At 34.3% G+C, this 17,696-nt stretch overlaps 1 protein-coding gene across 3 annotated transcripts in view; it reads left to right on the top strand.

Annotated features, from left to right (window-relative positions):
• Positions 1-17,696, top strand: part of GALNT13 (polypeptide N-acetylgalactosaminyltransferase 13) — a 514,121-nt gene that overhangs the window by 27,457 nt on the left and 468,968 nt on the right. For all 3 annotated transcript variants that reach the window (XM_037143386.2, XM_037143385.2, XM_053671600.1), the window contains exon 2: positions 5,037-5,107. The gene's annotated coding sequence lies outside the window, so the exon portion shown is untranslated. The remainder of the gene's footprint in view (positions 1-5,036; positions 5,108-17,696) is intronic.

Here is a 17,696-nt window from a genome sequence, read left to right as displayed (position 1 = left end):
TACAACAATCATATATGGAACAATTAGTTACATTGACAGCCTTTAAAAACTGACACATTGCTCTATTTTTTTTAATTGTTAGCTGCATTATATTTCTTTTGTGAGTATAATTTTATTGTTTAACTTTGCTGAATTTGCTGAATGTAATATTGTCTGTGTGGTTTATTTAAAAACCTTAAACTAGATTCCCCATTTATTTTTATTCTCCTGTATTTTATATATTTAATATTCATATAAAATAAATAAATATCTAATTTAAATATATATTTAATATATAAGTACATAAGTAATAGTATATAAAATACAGGTTATATTAAATTCTGAATTTCTCATTATCTTAGTTGTCCAAAACACTGGACAATATTTATGATTTATTTAAAATTTTTTCTTTATTTAAAAGGGAAAATATAATAAAATAAATTTACTTTTCAGTTGAAGCTGTTTAGTAATAGAGGGACTGCTGTAATAATAATTACAATTTTATTTCAAGCTAGAGTATATGTGTGTGGAGAAGTTGTAAGGTATATATAATATATATAATATATATATATATGCAAAAAACACCCTTCATTGATTTCTGCTTGATACTTTTCCTGTGATTCCCAAAATATCTCAATGAAAATAAAACATTTACTTTTAATTTTATTCTCTAATTTTAAATTTGGCTATTGTTTCAAACATACAGAAAATTTGCAATCACTGTAGTTAAGAACCCTGAATATTTTCTGCTCATATTCACTAGTTGTTTAAACTTTTCCTCCTCTACTTTATTATTAGTGTTCACTCTCTTCATGTATGTACACACACATGCATGCATGTATGTGCATGTATGTATATTTACATAATTATGTACATACAGGGGTTAGCAAAAGGAGATTTACAGTTGAAATACGAATAAATAATAATACAAGAATATGGTCTCTTTCATGTATTCATAACTGTAAACTTCCTTTTGCCCAATTCTATACATATATATGCATACATATACACATGCATATATATACATATATACATATATACATATATATAACACTTTTTCCCTGAATTATTTTAGAGTAATGAGCAGGCATCATGCTTATTGAGTCTAGGTACTCTTGTGTATATTTCCTAAAAGTAAGGATATTGTCCTATGTATAACCACAGTACAATGATAGAAAATAAGAAATTCATTATTAAGAAAATACAGTTATGTAACTTAGTGCACCCAGGATCACACACGCATTTGGTTGTCATGTCTTTTAAACTTCCTTTAATCTGGAACAGTTCTTCAGTCTTTAATTACTTGGAGTTTGAAGAGGTCAAGTCACATATTTTCCTCATTGGGGTCAGGCCAGATAATATTCAGACTTTCCTCATTTTGAGTTTGCCTGAAATTTCTTAATGATTGTTTCAGGTTATACATTTTGGCAGATACACCACAAATGATGTGTCCCTCTGGCTTGCATTATACTTGGAGGCACGTCATATGTATTTTCCTATTACTGATGATGATGTCTTTGGTCATTTAGCGAAGGTGGTCTCCTGTCAAGTTTCTCCATTGACAGTTTCTATATTTCCCTTTGTAATTAGTAAGTGATTTGTGAGAAGATACTTAAGACTAAGGAAATATCTTGTTCATCATCATACTTTCCCATAAGTGCTGATTCACAAATGTTTTCTTAAGTGAATCATTGCGTTTGCCTAATGGTGATCTAACTCTATTAACACATCTACCAGTATATTTTAAGTGGCATTGTATATAAAGGAAGAGTTTTCCATTCCTTTTATACTTTATTTTCTATTTATATTTCACTTTCTGTAATGAATTTTAATTCTTTATGATTATTATTTATTTTGATTTTCCAAGTGTCCTGAATTTGACTGGTGAGAGCGTTGGAAGTTAGATCCTCTGTCCTTTGGACATGTGCTCATAATTTTTAAATGCCATACCCCTCCCCCAGAATAAATGTTGTTATTGTGAATTCCACACTTTTAAGTCTCCTTCCTGTGTCCATGTTGTAATATGCCAGGATAGTTTTTTTAGTATTTTAATAACTTTTGTGGACTTTTTGAGTGTAAGTTTTGTGTCACTATTGGAACCTTTGTTTCTCTCTTTTCTCTCCCTCACACTTTTTCTGGACCCCTGAGATCCCTTAAGCTCCAATACACATAATGGGGCTTAAAAGACAGCTCTGTTAAAAATTGGTGTTTAATTTTCTGTGTATAGGTAATTTAACATTTTTGTTATTATCCAACTTGCAGTTATACTGAAGATCTAGGATTTGTGTGGATTTTTTGTTTGTTTATTTTGTTTTTGTTGGCTCTACATATTTTGCTCAATTTGTGAAGTGTTTCAAATGTAGGTGGCTGCTGTTGCCACTATTCAGAAATTCCAAGTCCATATTTTTAAAACATTCTACAAAACATGTTATTTCAAGTTATTTTTAAGATATGGCATGATGTAACCAGAATGTGTGGATTGAATAGCCTTAACTTTAGTGGTCAGTGTTCTCTTAATCCAGTTTATTTAGTTAAATTTAAGGGTTTTTCTCTATCATTATATTATGAAATGGCACGCTTATCAATCCAAAAAGTCTCTGACAGGTGGGTTCATGGTAAAATCATTATTTGAGATAACTTCCTTGATTTGTACCAATAAATTGTGATTTGAAATTTCTTCCTTAGCTTAAAAAATTATTTAGACGAATGGAAATTCAAGCACATGAAATTTTAAAACGTGTTCAGGGTCCGGCAGAAGTAGCACCTGCTTGAGTTTGGTTGGCAGGATAATAATATGGGGGTAATAATTTGTAGTTTTAATTTGAACATTCAACCTAAAATGTCACATGGTGTGCTTGAGCGTGATATTATCATGTTACATGATTACATGCTGATGATTTTGTATACAATATTTTATAATAAAAAGGGGAGTTATTTGTGCCAGGCCCTGTATGTAGATTAAAATAAGGTGACTAATCAGTAACACATGATTTTAAGAATCCAGTGAAATGTAGCTATAAGCAGTTGCTTCAACTAATGAAACAAGCTTTTGAGCATCATTAAGGATAGCCCTTCCTCCAGTTTTACAGAAAAGAGGTATGGTTGTAGTTGGTATGTGGGGGTCAGGAACAAAACAACCCCAGTGTTTGAAAATGACAGAGTAGACAACGGCTTGCAAAAGTAGGACGTGGCTGAGTGCGGAAAGTATGCCTCATCCAACGGAGGCAACCGTTTCTGTGTTCTCTGGAGACTGAGCTCATCCTAACAAAATCTCTGCTCTTTCCAACAAGCTAGAAATGAGGGTCCTTATGAGAAATCTTCCACTTTTGAATATTTAAAAATACTTTTAAATCTATTGTTTTGGTTAAACAAACCATGTCACCAAGCCACATTTGGTTCATCCACCCCATTTTGCAACCTCTGCTCTGGGTGCAAGGGAGGGACTAACAGGGCTTGTAGTGAGAAGTAATTGAATCAGAAAAGCTGGTTCTGAGCCCAGGATCACCTTTTATTAGTTGTGTCAAGTTGGGGAAGTCACCTGATTAGTGTTAACTTTAGTTCTTTTGCCTATGAAGAGGAATATGCTAAAGTTAAAGAAACACAGATATACTGATGTTACAACTTTATAATTACATTAAAATTATATGACTATGAATTTTTGTCTCTGATGAAGCTTCAAGTTTTAAACTTTGACAAGTGAAATTTAAAAAATTCAGAGTTTCTTATAATTTTTTTATTTTTACTTTTTACATTTAACAGTAAACCTGCTAATTACCTCTATTGTTTCCTCTTGTTTGAGAGGCCCTGTGTTGATCATTAGTTAAGTCTTCCTGAGCCAGGTGGAGGACTTTGCCATCTGATGTATTATTTTTTACACTCCAAGAAGATAAAGTAGACATTTAGCTCAATACTTGTTCTGTTTGTTGAACTGTTGATTTGATTACAACTTGTTTTGGTGAACACAGAAGCAAATCTTCTGTATTAATAAACTGGTATTTCTGTTTAGTACTATAAAGAATCAAATCTCTCTGGGCAGAAATTCTGTTGGTTGTTGAGAACTAATATTACTCAAAAGATGCTTGCTACAGAGGGGAATTTTATTTGTATTGTCCATAGTGTGTTTAATCTATCTGAAACAACATATTGTGCTTTAAAGGGTTATTTTAATTATCGTTAGGTTGTGTTTTATCTTGTTTCTTTTGTACAGTTCTTTTATAAAACAGTATACTCTAAAATTTAAAATGTCATTTAGGTTGAAATATTTTGAGCTTTGAAATAAATGTATTCTTCTCAACACCCTTCTAAAACAAGCAAGTTAATTAATAAAATCTGATAAATAACCTTTTTCCCTGTAATTATTGACTTTCTGAAAAAAGAAAATGGATGTTTGTGAATTGTTACGAGGCATGCAAGTTTCTCAGTGCCTGGTCTTCCATTAGAATTGACACGCAGTTACAAAGTGAATTGGTGCATTTCTCTGGATAAATCAAGCAAAATTCTCCTCTACATCAGTGATCTTCATATGTCAGAAGAAGTATGTTTTAAAAACTTGAATTATTTTAATAACTGCTTCAAATCTCCAATTAAATTTAACCTGCAAACATTTCATGTGTTTGGATTGCTTTACATTGTTCTGCCATATTCTGGGGGCATTGTGTTTCTCATATATAATTCTGAAGATAATTCTCTTATCTCTTACTTACGGGTTTTCAGGAACATCTATAAAGGACACAGGACAAAACCAAAGGGGGGGTGGGATCAAGGGTAGGAAGTGGGGATGGCTGGGGTGGGGGTTAGTGATAGGGGCAAAAATGGAGACAACTGTACTTGAGCAACAATAAAAAAAAGCTAAAAATAAATAAATAAATAAATAAAGAGTATTCTCCTTTACTAATATTTAGAACAGCTAGGGATATTTCTATTCATCAGCCCAATATTTTGCAAAATCTTATTTCAGTATTTTAAGTATGTAGTGTCTAAGTGTACATTGGTTTGCATTAGTGTTTCTGTGACCTTGGCATATTGCTTACTCTTTTGGATTTTTTTTCTTTCCACAGATGCATTTTGTAGGAGTATTTTGAGGATGAATGTTTGCAAATCATTTTGAAATTGTCAAGTGCCACATACAGTAAGTAATATGTATTTTTATTTTTCCACTCAATGCCAGTCATGCTGAATGAATTTGGCAGACAGTCATAAAAGAACACATTTCTATTTTTATATTTCTTGATATTTGTGAATATTGAAGAAAAATGTATATAACATAAAAATTTGATGGGCTATTTGCTAGTTGTGATTAAGTTGTGTAATTTCAAGATTTCTAATGACTGCTTTTACTATTGTTCTAGATACATAACTTCCACAATATTTCCACATTATTTAAGATTTATTTTTTCTTAATTGTAAGTTGAGAAGAGTGAAGGCAAAAATTAGTGTTATTTTAGCCACTGTTGATATGGAAGTTTAAAAAAGTAGTATTGAATTAAGTATTAAGATTTGCTGTATATCAGATAATTTATATGTAGTGCCTTTAATTCTACCACAAATATTTTAAGTTTATTATTTTTATTTCTACTTTATAAAGAAGAAAACTAAGTCTCATGAAGTTTTAATACATTACTTAATATCTATTCAAAATGATGAAACTGGGTTTTGAACACAAGACTTAAAAAAAATTGCCTCCACCAATAACAGAAAAAGTCAAACAACTTTTATTTAAGAGCCTGAATATTTTAAAATGTCCAACATATTCTGATTATTTCTTTGGGTTTTGTTTTACTTAAACATTATCCTGAAAATGTTCAACTTTTTTTGCTGTTTGTCTATCACATTTTGCTTTTATTTCAAATGATGCTCTCCAATCCTTTCTTAAACTGTTTCGAACTAGTAGGAAATAAGTGAAAATGTAACTTCTTTAAATGAAGATTATAACTCACCTAAATTATTTTATATAAAAATGTTTAAAATTAGATTTTTGAAGTTCTCCAAGAGTCTTCTTTCATTCATTAAATACAAATGTACAATTAAATGCTACCATATTATTATTTCAGAGATGGAAGGGACCCTAGAACCATTGATCCCTGGCCTCCACATGCCCAAATTCCTTTTTTGATGAAGTGGGATGATCTGGAGGACAAATCTAAATAGAATTTCCAAAAAAGGGAGAATCAGTGATGGTAACATTGATTTTGTACATTTTCTCCAATACAATTACTTCAAGGAAAACAAAGGCAGCATAGTGTAGAGGGTTAAGAATTTAGACTCTGGATTCAAACCACCTGGATTTGAACCCTGGATTTATTACTTACTAGCTATGTAGCATAATAAATTACTTAATTTTTTAATGAGGGTAAGATAAGGACTAGCTCATTTGTGGCAAGTGAGATAATACATGTAAAGTATAGCACAATTCCAGGTACAGAGAAAATGTTCAGTAAATGTTAGTTATTAAATTGAAATTGATTTATTTAGATGTTTTAATTTAAGTATGTTTGCCAATAAGCATCATAGCTTCATAATCATGCCATATAAAGTACACAGAAAAGGTATTCAGTGAATACTGTTGATTGAAACACTCAAAAAGAAACTAAACTTCATCCTTCTTTATAAACAGAGCAAGGTGCTTTTTCATAGACATTGTTATTTTTTTGAACTGTTAACGAAGAAACCAACTATTTTGCCAAATATCAGGTATATACAGGGTGGGGGTAAGAGTAGGTTTACAGTTGTTTGTATGGAAAATAATGGAATAATCAATACATATTAATACTAGAATAAACTCTGTTTCTAGTACTCACAACTGTATACCTACTTGTGTTGCACCCTGTACACAGTGTGTAAGATAGCATGCATATGTATCCCAGTGTGTGTGTATATATCCTATATACTCAGGCTGAAAGTGTTTATGTGCATTTTGAAGAAAAGAAGGGCACTTGTGAGGTGTTTATGGAGTCTGAAATGTTTATTTTGAAGGAGACAGGGCAAATTTATAAATACAAAGTAAAGAAAATAATGAAATGATTGTCAAATAATTTGGGAGAACAATCTCATCCAGTGTTTTATTAAACAATTTGTGGAAATTGAGGCGTGTGGAGAAGAAAACAGTATTTGTTAAGCATTTACTCTGACCATGCACTTTTCATTCCACATCTCAGTTAAGCTAAGCAAATGTCAGGACGTTGGTATGTCATTATCTCTGTTTTTCATAGGAGAAAAGTATAGCACAGAAAGTTTAAATCTGTCATTCCTGGAAATGAATCTTGATGTCCATCTAATTCTAAAGCTTCTTTTCTTATCCTCTTAATCTGGGTGTTAAGCACTGAAAGTCTGTGGCTTACCTAACTTTCTCGATTTGCATAAAAACACTGATCCCAAACCTCAGATCATACGTGTGAATTCTTTAGTAAATAAATAGTTGGTGGCATATTTTCAAATAAAACAAATGACAATTGCCTTATAACAAGTGTTAATAGGACAGCTCTGGAATCGAAAACGAATTGCCCAATTGCCTCTAAAATGCTGTTTGAGTGAAGAAAATTGAAAAAATAAAAAAGCTCCTTCCCTAATATCAGAGGGTATACCTTATGCTTTTATCAGTCTCACTTTTCAGAATTTGAAGTGACAGACCACACCTTCTTCTTGCAGTCCTTCAGCCACTTCTTTCAGTGCAGAGAGGTTGGGAGTGTAGGGTTTACTTTGATTTACTCCTTCTCTTCCCTGTTTACCATCTTCAGGTGTATCAGCTTTCAGGGACACCCTTTACAACACTTTGGCCATTCTAATACTTCACCTTTTCAGTTCTTTGGTGATCTTCATCTTCTTTCATTTCAGTCATCCACTGATTCCAGTCTCTTCACACATTCCTGCTTGAAATGCACCATCAGCAACACTTTACCTAAAGGCTATTGTCAAACTCACTTGGAAATATTGTTGCCCTGAAAATGAAGGGCTCATCAGGTCTTTTGCATTCCCACACTACTCTGTTTTGAGACTGAAAGCCTTATAGAATGCTTTAACTTTCCATTTCAAGGTTTGGTCTCTGAAAGACAAAGCTAGTGATTACATTTTGTGATTCTATTTCATTTAATTCAATAAGTATTTACTGTATGCTCCTATAATATAAGGCACATTGCTGTTAAGTATTAGAGCAAGTGGGATGAAAAGATGACAATGACTATTAAGAAAATTCTGTCTTCAATTTGAGGAAATAGAATATGCCCAGGCATAAATAAAGCAAAGTGTATGTTATTAGGTTACGGTGTCATGAGAGCAGTCGAATGTAATCAAATTAATAAAGCTATTTCAAGTAATTTGAAAAAGTTACATATGCAAAAATGAAGCATTAGAAGAGATTTAAGAAACGAGATATAATTCTAAATTTAGTTGGTTCAGGATTTCATCACAGAGGTTGCCTTTGCACTGGATCTTGACGAGGTGGAAATTTTAACAAAGAAGTCAAGGGAAAGGCAGCTCCACGGTTAGAGGGAAAGAGGCAGACTTCAGATTCAATGAATGGGAAATTAATTAGCTTGGCAAGCAAATAAGTTTCCTGTGTTGGACTAAAACCAATAACACTAGAAAATAAGGCTGGAGTCGGGTTGTAAAGAACACTGATAATCAGAGTAAGAAATTAGAATTTAAACTTAATTGGTAGGCAGTTAATATAAACGGGAGTATTTTGTGAAAGTAAACTCTGTGAACAAAAAGTTTCTTGCTTGAATACTAGTCAGAAGCTTCTTCATGATGGATTCCCAGCTGGAAGACTTGTAGAGAAGAACAATTTTAGGAAAGAACAGCAATATGCGAAGGGATGGATGACTGAATGGAGGAGGGTGGGACATGAGGCCAAGCAGGGGGAACAAAGAGGAGGGAATAGATACAGGTGAGATTCTGAAAAAAAAATAGGGTCAGGGAATAATAATTAACACTTAAGTGGCATTTACTGTGTTCTCGGCTTTGTTTTAAATTATTTATATTTGTTGTTTAATTTAACCTTCAAATGATTTTGAGAGGTAGATTTTGTAATGTTATCCCCATTTGCACGAGAGAAAATTAGGCAGCCTGCAGCTGAGGAGATTGCCCCAGGCCAAATAATTAGAAAATGGTAGGGCCGATGCTTGAGTCCAGGTGGTCAAGCTTCATAATCTCTGCAGTTAAGCACTGGAAATTATTTTTCTTTAAAGAGTCTGAGATTTTCAGCTTGACTGATCTGAAAAATGATGTTGCCAATGATCAAGAAACAATTTTTACTCCCCAAAGTTTACCTTTTCTTTAAGTTAAGTCTTGACCCTTTCTTTAAGCCTTTGGGAGGGAAGACAAATTTGACCTTTAGGGAGAAATATCCCTTGTGGTTAGTGGTGAATCTCTTGTATACCTTCACTTTAATGCTTGGCAACAGGAGAAAAAATAATTTATGATATTGCTCAATTGTAAATTAGAATAGTAAATATGTCATCTTAATATGATCTTTCTCCTTACCTTAGTAGAGGAACAAGTTTAGAGTGCTAAATTAAATATTTAATATTATGGGTCCATGAAAGGCCAGTTATTTTAGATTGAGTTTACCAATCATACTAAATGATGATTTTAACAAGGAGAAAAACCAGTGTACCCAGCATAGAGTCTCTTTTTCTGCACGGAGAAGAGGCACAATACACTGCTTCCACGCGTGGGCTCCAGAACCCCACTGAAGCTTGGCTTCAGGTCCCCAGAGGAGGCTTCCTCAGCTGTGGGACTGTGTCAGTTCTGTACGTTCTCTGGGCCTCGGTCAGTTGCCTTTGAAACATGATAGTGATAGTGCTGGGTCTTCTGGACCTCCTGAAGGTTAAATGAGATAAAGCTCTTGAAGTGGCTCCTAACACACAGTAAATTCTGAATAGATGTTAGTTATGTTCATTGAACTTTATCTCATCTATTGTAATATTTAATTTATAAAATTTAATTATAAAATTATTGCTATTTTAGGCCCTTTACTTTGAATTTTTATGCATTAAGGGCACAAAACAATAATTTTAACAAGCAAAGAATCATGGAACTTTCACAAATCAAGAAATAGAACACTTTCTGCATTCCAGAAAACCTGCTTCTTCTGCCACCCAAACAAAACTCCTCTTCCAACAGTTCCCTGACAGATACTATTTTTGTGACTACTGTAGTAATCCTGTCCTTGCTTTTATTGTGGTTTTAACATTTCATCTTGCATCCTTAAATATGAAATTTATTTTAGCTTTATTTTTGAATTTATATAAACAATAATCACATAACTGGCATTCCTTTGTCTCTGGTTTTCTTTCTTGAACATATATTTCTAGGTTTCATTAATGTTTTTGTACAATTTATTAATTTTTGTTAATATGTAATATAATATTCTATTATATAAAATACTACAGATTATTCATTATTTTGTTGAAGGACATTTGGGCTTTAGCAATGAAATTGCTTGGTTATTTTAATTGTTGTTAAAGTACAGTTTTCTGTCTTTTACTCCCATCCCAGCCCACCCCCCAGTGTTCCCCACCTCCCTCCCATTTCCACCCCCCTTAGTTTTTGTCCATGTGTCCTTTATACTTGTTCCTGCAAACCCTTCCCCTTTTCCCCTGAAATTCCCTCCCCTCTCCCATCTGGTCCCTGTCCCCCTGTTCTGTATTTCAGTGTCTTTCGTTATATTTTGCTTGCTTGCTTGTTTTGTTGTTGAGGTTCCTGTTAAAGGTGAGATCATATGGTATTTGTCTTTCACCGCCTGGCGTATTTCACTTGGTTACATTTTATGTAAACCTTTTATCTTAGTAGATACTTCCAAAGAATTCCAAAGAGTGGATACTTTCCAAAGTAGTTATGCCAATTACACTCCAATCAGTAGTTTATGAGAGCTCCCATGTTTTCATCCTTACCAATACTTGGAATAATCAGGCTTTTTAATTTCAGCCATTCTCACAAAAGTATAATTTACATTTCCCTCTTGAGTTAATGTGGTTATGTTATATGGTTTAATTGACTTAAGGATATTATTGTTTATAAATTGCCTGTTTGGCTTGCCTATTTTTCTTCTATGTTGATTTTTTAGTGTTAATATGCAGATGTTAGTTATATTTAGATTAAGAGCCCCTTCCAATTAAATTTTGCAAATACTTTTTACCCTCTGTGACTTGCTTCTTCAATTTCTTAATGGAGTTTTTGATGAGAAAGAGTTTCTAAACTTAATTTTAATTATTTTTCTGCCTCTTTACATTTAGATCATTCCACTTACAATTGATTTTTGTGAATGATTTGAGCTAGAAGTCAAGTTCTGTTTTCCTTGCAAATGCGTATCCGGTTGTTACAGCACCATGCAGAAATGTTCATTTTGCCTATTGCTCTTCAATGTCATATTTATTACATTTTAAATGTTTGTGTGTGTCTGTATTTTGGGGACCCACTTTTCTTTTTAATTGGTCTGTTAGTCTCTTCTTACTCCATGTAACACATTTTAATTATAGTCACTTTCTAATTATTCTTGATACCCATTAAAACTAGTTCTCCTACCATGTTTTATTTAAGGCATTTTGACTTTGCCTTCTTTCATATGAATTTTAGAATTACTTTCTCAAGTTTGATTTTAAAAAGTTGTTATTTTAGTTCAGATTGAAGTCAATGTATTGTTAAGTAACATTTTAAAGCATCGTATTATTACTATATTGACTTAATTTATGAACATTGTATATGGTCACATAGTTAGGTCTTTTAATTTCTCTCAATTTTATTTTATGGTTTTCTGAATAAAGTTCATGCATACTATGATTAATTTGTTTCTACAAGTTTTATGCAGTTTAACCTTATTATATATTATATATATTTTATAAACTATTTTCTTTGTTTTTTATATAAAAATGTAATTTTTTTATATTGACCTTGCATACAACAGAATGTAAACTCACTTATTAATTCCAGTATTTTCTTAGTAGATTCTTTTGAAAGTTTAACATAAAAAACTACATTGTACAAGGTCTGTCTGGAAAACATCTAACCATTGTTAATGTAACCAAAATGGTTTGTGTGACATCGATGTAACCTGGCAGCCAAGGAGAATAGACTGGAATGCGCATGTGTGAACAATGACGACTTCACTGTACTAGTCAGTGGGGGCGGTAGACGCCATTGAGTGAGCATGTGCGCTGTGGTTGTCACATTCAAAATGAGTGAATGAGTAGAGCAAGGGATCTGCATCAGATTTTGCATTAAGCTTAACACCCCTCCATGAAAACTATTTGGATGATTCAGAAGGCCGCAGCTAGGGGCATCTGGCGATTGGCAGCTTCATCATGATAATACGCCCACTCATGCATCACATCTTGTGCAGAGTTTTTCGGTGTAACACCAAATCACCCAGGGGACTCATCCACCCTAAACCTCAGGTTTGCTGCTCTGCAACTTCTGGCTTTTCCCAAAAGCTATATCACTTTTAAAAGGAGGAAATTTCAGACTGTCAATAAGATTCAGGAAAATATGACGGGACAGCTGATCATTCCTGGTAGAACTGTGTCAGGTCCCAAGGTGCCTACTTTGAAGGGGACTGAGACATCATTGTCCTGTGTACACTATTTCATGTATCTTGTGTCTTCTTCAATAAAGGGCTCTTTCATAGTACATGGCTGGATACTTTCTGGACAGATCTTGATATGATCAGAGATAATTTTATTTAGTACTTTTTAAACTTTATACTTTTCTTTCTCAGTCATGTTTTACTGAGTTGGCTAGAATTCTAGCACAGTGCTGAATAAAGTGGGGGAGAGTAGACATTCCTATTTCCAGGTCAGAAGGAACACTTTTACCATTTTACTATTAAGAATGATGTTTACCGTAATTTTTTGGTAATAGTATATATTAGATTTCGAAATTTATTTGTATTTTAACTTTTATGGGATCTTAAATCATAGCTTGGTTTTGAATATTATCGGATACTTCTGTACCTGTTCAGATTATCAAATAATTTTTCTTTCTCACTTTGTTAGTTCGATGATGTAAATATGTGTTTTTTTTTTTCAGATTTAAAATTCTAGCAGCAGAGATGCTACTTCCTTGTGCTTAGTGTGGGACCTAGAATGCCATGGGATTTCCTGGGTGTATTCTCTGCCTTTCCCTGTTAGCATTTCCCACATGTTCACATAACAGAGGAAGCCTCTTGTGACACTGTTGTATCTCCCCCGGTGGCACAGTGTTGTTGCTTAGTATTGGTGCAGTGCCCCTGGTGGGGGCTGGAGGACTCTCAGTGCCTTTGCTCCAGTCTTTCTCTTAGACTTGCCCTGTGCCCCTGAGCCTTAGAGTGTGGCTCTGAGCATTCCTGCCCCTTCCCTTGGTGCCCAGCCCAATGCCGCCTTGACTCTGTGGGGTTCTTCTGTGTGAGTGTCCCATTCTTCCCCAGGTGATAACAGATCTCCACTTTGTACTAGTGTCAGATTCTGGGCCCCAGAGAGTACCTGGCCTGCTGGCAAGGCCAGATAACTTTTGCTTCTACCTATTTCACATAAACTATGGATCTTTTTCAGGGCCCTGGGAGTATGAGGATTTTTTTTGTCCTAAAAAGCTAAATTTTTTGTTTGCATTAGAGAGTCTGGTGAATCAGTGGCCAGTACGTGCTGGAAAGAAAGAGCTTGTGAATGAGTGCTTATCCCTTTGTGTCCTAGGGATCCCAGGGTGTGCATACTGTTCTGTTGGCCCTTTCTGGTTTCTGTTGGCCTTTAGGTTTCTTTTATTTCTTACCCACTTTTATGCGTACCTGCTCTTCTCATGATCTGGCAAAGGTGAAACGGTTTACATCCTGTCTCTCCTCAGGGTGTCTGTTACTGTTTGAATTTTAGTTAATATTTTAGCCTTCTAACCCCAGCTGTCTGATCGACTCATTGAAAGTTATTTTGCAGATTATCTGGCCTTTTCTCATGGTTAGGATGAGAGCAATATTCTATTGTGGTTTTCACCTTCTAAATGGAAGAAAAACTGCAATTTAAAAAATATATTTTAACCTAAATTTTAAAGCAAGAAGAGTGTTTTTCTCCCCAAATTACCTAGTATGCATTTACCAGAGCCAGAAGGCTGGAATTAATGGCACTTTTAGTATCATTTTACACAAACAGGAGTCGTTGTTATCAGTCTTGTGAGGAATTGAAGCTCAGTATAATTTTAATATCTTGCTTATTAGAGAACCTAGTTGTCTCGTGTAGTTTTGTTCCTCCATCTTAGCCATAAGACTTCATTCTCAACAGTTTTCGAATGGCTTTAGTGACTACTGCAGCCCATCTATCATACCATCATATTTAGTTCTATGAAACAAGAAAGAAAAAAAAAAACAATGACGAGGGTACTTGCTACCAGCTAATTTAGCTGCCTCATAGTTTCCCTGTAAACTTCACCCAATATTTTCTACTGACCCATCAACTGTCATTCCTTTTTGTTGCAAAAAAGCTGTTAAATATAGTGTTTTAGCTGTACACATAACTAACTGCTCTGAATGTGTCCCTCGTGAGGAAGGGAAAGATGTTGTAGATAGGGGGCAGGCTTTTAGCAGGCTCAGCCGCAACTGGAGGGTGAGGACTGCCTTTATTTCTAAAGCAGGATGGTGTGATTTAAAATATACAAATTCTGTTGTTAAACAGAGCTGGTTTCTGATCTCGGTGTAGCAAATTACTAGTGTTGTGACCTTGAGCAAGGTCTTATCCTAACTGCTTCTACTTTCTCAGTCGTGAAAGAGTGTGGTAATAACTGTCTTGAAGCATTTTGGTGAGGATTGAATGTGATAATATATGCAAAGGGTCTATAGGAAAGGGTCAGGAAATGGTTTCTTTCGTTGTACCCACTTATGTTAACATAATTCAGTTATTTAAGGGGTACAGAGTCTATTTATGGCTAATACTGATTCATAGGGTAGAAAGGCAATTTACTTTGTTTCTCTTGGGTAGAGCTTTATTCTTTAGATGGGGCTGAATCTCAATTTCTGCTCTTTAACTATGTTATTTTTGTATTTTCAACTACACTGGAGTGCTGCTCAAACTTTAAGCTTACAATAGTAGCACTTTATATAATGTCAAAGCAAGAAGCAGATGGAATGAGTTCCAGTTTGAATTCTGCCATTAAAAGTTATGAATCTTGCGAAAGTCATTATTATAACCCTCTGGACCTGAATTTTGTCCACTGACGAATCCATTAGTTGGACAAATTGACCTCTGCCACCTATCTGACAGCTTTAAGGCACAATTCTGTACATTTTTATTTGCTTTAGACAAATTTTCTTGTGTCTGTTATCTCCTCTGATGCAAGAAATATTCTCAAGAACAGAAAATCAAGTGATCAAGACTTATTTGTTCAAATTAAAGTTGAATTTTTGTAGGAACTGGCTTGGTTGAGAAGTTTTGCTAGTTCTGAAATGAAGCAGTAGAAATTAGCTGAACAATACAGTGTTGTGTGTTAGGAAACTGGCTTCACATTCTGGTTGGGAAAATTTCAGGCTCAGACAAACCATCATTTTGAGCAAGTTGCTTAAATTCTCCGAGCTTGAGAATTTAAAAAATGGCCAACGTACATGGTCTGGCACAAATAATACTTTTTATTATAAAATCTTTTATTATAAAATACATAAGTGTGTAATTCTGTAATATAACAATATCACACTCAAGCACACCGTATGACATGTAAATGAAATGTTCAGATTAAAACTATAAATTATTACAGTCATATTAATACCATACCAACCACACTCAAGCAGCCATTTCTTCTGTTGGACCCTGTGTATCAAGGCCATGATGAGGATGAAATGAAATAAGGACAATGTAAAAGTAGTTTTAAAACTTGGACAAGTTCAAATGTAAATTCTTTAGAAGCTTCTGTGTATGTGTAAAATACAGGAAATGCCCTTACTCTCTGGTATAGAGATTATATGATGATGCTTTACGAATAAAATACAATAAAATGAAGCTATTAAGGACCTCTGTTTTAAACTTCAGGTGAGACTTTGCCAATCTATTTATCTGCCACAGTAAATTGTGACGAGCAAGAGGTTACTCAGAGCACTCTGCAGAGGCCAGGCCAGCCAGACATGCCTGTGACTTTATGTAGGAAAGGTCTCCTTGAGGTAAATTTCCATATGTGATCTTTCCCTGCAGCTGAGGGATTCTGCTTGTGACCCAGTGAGGCTGGAGCAAATAGCAAATCATTTGCTGTGTGTGACTATTAGTGCTGCCTGCTCTCTTCAATCAGCCCATTTGAGTTGACAGTTAAGGCTCCTACTCTGTAAATAGCATATTATTAGTAAAAGCACGGTTGACACATGACAACATAGTTTCTGTTGTTAAGCTAATTAGCAGCTGTGCCCAGTCTATAAGAAGATATTCTGCTCTGTAATAAAAGCCTAGAGATTATTTTTCTCCCTAAGGTCACACATATCAAGCTTACATAGCCTCTTGTTTCTTTATGGGAATGTAATGTACATTTCCTCATCTCATTACCACCTTTTAAAGCTCTCAAAGCATGACGTATGTATATTAAAGTATGAAGTGTACTACTATTAAATGTACAGATTGATGGATATTTACATAGTTGCATGCTTGTGTTACCATTACCCAAACCAAGATATAGAACACTTCCAAACCCTAAGAAGATCCCCTTGCATCTATCTCTTCCCTATCAAAAGCCTTTGGGTTTTTATATATATTTACTTTGGAATTATAATATCGAACTTCTAAAAAGGTATGAAGTATTTTGAAGGGCAATTTCAATCCTTTAAGTTTTTCTGGTAGCATTTATAATTATAAGAAAATAAAAACAATTCTAAATAATACAATGACCTATAATGATAATATTGCAACTAATAAACTTCACTACACACTCACTGAAATGAAGCAGAATTGCAATGTGGGAACCTCATGAAGTTCTGCCCAAATCTCCTACCTGTGAACTAAAACAATAGAGCTTCCACACAGGCTGTGCAGTTCTCTGTAGGTCATGTTGCCAGGCAACCTCAGTTAGCATCAGAGATTCCCAATTGAGAATCAAACTGGATAGCAGAGAGTCAAACTGGAAGGCATCTTGGAAATAGAAGGATCCAACAGATAGAGAAGGAGTGAGGAAGGTGAGAGGGAAAAAAAGTGTCCTTCGAGAATTTATCTATGTTAGTCATGAACACAAACAATTTTTTTCTAATAACATATAGCTAACTTAGAGCAAAGTTTTTTGAGTTTCTACTTTCTTACTGTATTTTCCTTCTTTGCTGTATTTACAGGTATAAGTGCAAAGGTTTGGTAAGATGCATCATCATTAATTTTTAGGGGAGGAGGATGTTACAAATCATTTTCAGCACATTCAAACCATTTAAGGATTCATTGAGATAGTGATTATATAATATTATGTTTGATTCAGTTATACTTACAATAACCTGATTCTTAAATTGATTCAGTTTGCTAAAAATGGGAAGTGCAGAATAAAAATACCTGCTATCTGGAGTTAATTCTTTTCTTGGAAGGTAAAAAGGAATAGAGAGGGACAGCTGCCTAGGTCCTTCTGGGCAGGCACCTGAGATGATATGCACCAGCAAACAGGGTGAGGATTTGGGATGACAGCCTCAGCTGAGCCCTTTTCTCTGAGCATGCAACTTTTAAGTACTTTTCTAAAGAGGTATCTTCTATTCTCCACAGTATTTTAGGAGGCCTTTTGCACTGTCTTATGCTCTAACATTTCCTCCTTTTTACTTTGCTTTC

The sequence above is a fragment of the Artibeus jamaicensis genome, unplaced genomic scaffold (assembly GCF_021234435.1).
Source record: "Artibeus jamaicensis isolate MK-2021 breed Jamaican fruit bat unplaced genomic scaffold, CSHL_Jam_final contig_1832, whole genome shotgun sequence".
NCBI classification, from domain to species: domain Eukaryota; kingdom Metazoa; phylum Chordata; class Mammalia; order Chiroptera; family Phyllostomidae; genus Artibeus; species Artibeus jamaicensis.
Note: the sequence above shows the minus strand (reverse complement) of the source record. Positions and strands in the feature narration are given on the sequence as shown.